This window comes from Rhinopithecus bieti, unplaced genomic scaffold (assembly GCF_001698545.2).
Source record: "Rhinopithecus bieti isolate Rb0 unplaced genomic scaffold, ASM169854v2 scaffold_7884, whole genome shotgun sequence".
In the NCBI taxonomy this organism is placed as follows: Eukaryota; Metazoa; Chordata; class Mammalia; order Primates; family Cercopithecidae; genus Rhinopithecus; species Rhinopithecus bieti.
This window is the reverse complement of record NW_016806331.1, coordinates 3,082,587-3,084,778: the sequence shown is the minus strand read 5'-3', so window position 1 is coordinate 3,084,778 and position 2,192 is coordinate 3,082,587. Positions and strand designations below refer to the sequence as shown.

General features: G+C 50.5%; 1 protein-coding gene across 1 annotated transcript in view; it reads left to right on the top strand.

The window, feature by feature from the left end:
* The first annotated feature begins 577 nt into the window (after positions 1-577).
* PTHLH (parathyroid hormone like hormone) overlaps positions 578-2,192 on the top strand; it is a 14,710-nt gene continuing 13,095 nt past the window's right edge. The window contains exon 1 of the mRNA XM_017875672.1: positions 578-638. The gene's annotated coding sequence lies outside the window, so the exon portion shown is untranslated. The remainder of the gene's footprint in view (positions 639-2,192) is intronic.

Here is a 2,192-nt window from a genome sequence, read left to right as displayed (position 1 = left end):
CCCTGTTTCAGCCAGAAGAGCAGAGAGAAGACTGTAAATCAAGGAAAAGGTGAAGTAATAAATTAGGAGGGAACTTTGGTATTCTGAGTATATAAAGACTATTTATTTTCCTGTGTCTATATTTTCTCTTTTGTGGAGGAGAGGAAATTCTAAAATATTTGATAGATGTTTTGCCATTAACACCAGAAAAGTGTGTGGGGAAAAAGAAAGGAGGGAAGGAGTTGAGGGTTAATTTTGTTTAATTAGTAGAAAAAGCAACATAAATCAAAGCAGTCTATCGATGCCAGTCCTTAATTTATAATGTTCTGAAAGTAAAGTGAATTTATTTACAACATAAGTGATTTGATAATTTCAGTCTGATTTTTGTTTTAACCTTCTGTTGGGAGAAGGGTTGACTTTTTAAAGCCTGGATAGTTTGAAACTTGGCTAGGTACTTTGGACTTTTTATTGTGGAAGCAAATATTATCATTTCAATGTTAAACAACTTGCAAGTATTAAATGGCTCATTTGTGATTTACCTTTTTTTTTTTTTTTTTAACAGATTTCCCTCTTCAGACCTAACGATTACATTAGGGCTCCTGCATCTGCATCTTTTGGAAGGATTCTTTTATAAATCAGAAAGTGCTCGAGGTTCAAAGGTTGACATTTCTGAGTGCTGATACTTTGTCCTTTCATACTATCCAAAAAGGTCTAACATTTAGAAATCCTTACACATTCAAGGGAAGTTGTGGAAATTCCCAGAGAGAGAGTGTGTGTGCGCGTGTGTTTTGTTTTTGTTTTGTTTTGTTTTTTTCTTTGTTAGTGAGAGGAAGTCAAGTTTTTTAAGGTATGGGGTTTACAGTAATCAACCGAGGAAGACAGGAGTTTCTAAGAAAAGATGCCCCCCACCCAACATAAGCAGCAAACTTTAACTGCTAGCTAGCTGCAGCGAACCAGTGGGAAGCCCCGATGAGCGAGGGTCTCGGTGAGAGGGCACTGTTTCTCCCACCCTGGGTAAAATATGTGGAACATCACCCGGAAGGCCAGGCTTGATAAAGGCCACACTCCTTGAGTCATCTCAAGTCTCTAAATCACCCTAGCCTTCTAGAAACTAATGAACCCTACCAGCAGGATTGCCTAGAAGACAAACATCCCTTGAATGGTTCCCAGTCACTCGCGCTCTTTTCACAAAGTTAGAGGAGCCCTGGGGAGGGCATCCACTCCCGCTGCAATCCTTTCCTAGATGATACTACCCAGTCATTCCGAGCAGTCTTTCTTCCCCGCCCATTAGCTTTGGAAAGAACCTCTGCTTTCCCGTCGCTTCTCCCAAGCAGAGCAGCACACAACCATAGTTCCGCTGCGTCTGTCCGCTGGCTGCAGTGACTCGGATACAATCTTCCTAGAATCTGTAATCAGGCACTTTTGAGGGGGAGGGGACAACCGGGTAGGGTATCAGAGAAAGGATGGGTTAGACTCCTGACCATGGGTGAAAAGGGCCGTGTGCGTGCCCCAGAAGTGTCGGTGCCCCTCTGCAATTCAAAAGGGGGATCTCTCCTGTGCGCGGGTTTTTTTGGACCGGCTCCAGCTGTCTACCAGCAGTTCTGAAACAGCAAAAAGTGCAGTTTAGATCTGAAGTCTGGAACCGTTTTTGCTCTTCTAAGCAAAAGATCTCCCTCTCTCTAGCCGATGCTCCCCACTCAGTTCATCCCGGGAATGAGCCAGGGAAGAAGGTTCTCATCCATCGCCCCGAGCTGCCAGGCGAGCTTCGGGCTCCTTAAATTCACAGGCCAACAGCCCGCGTCCTCTCCGCGCAGGCTCCCGGGCGCCCGTGGTCCCCGGCCCCGCTCCTTGGCCTCCTCCTCGTCGGTCCGCCCCTGGTGGTCTTGGCGCCCGCTAGTCCAGCCCGGCGCGCCGGGAACCGCCAGCTGCCCGGGGACGTCCGCACGCCCTCGGGGATCTTGGCTCCCGGATCAGCCGCGCGGGCAGGAGCCGGTCGGGCCTGCAGGGAGCAAGCGGATCCGCCCACGCCCCCGGCCCGGGGATGGCGCTACAGGGCCCGGGCTCCGGGGTGGGGCTCGGTAGAGCTCCGGACAGCTCCGGGGGCGGCAGCGCGGGAGGGGGGAGCTCCGCTGCTCGCCGTTCATTACCGGCTCGGGGCTCCCATCCACTCGCTCGGGCGGCGCGGGGCCCGTTCGGGCCGCCGGTCGCCGCCC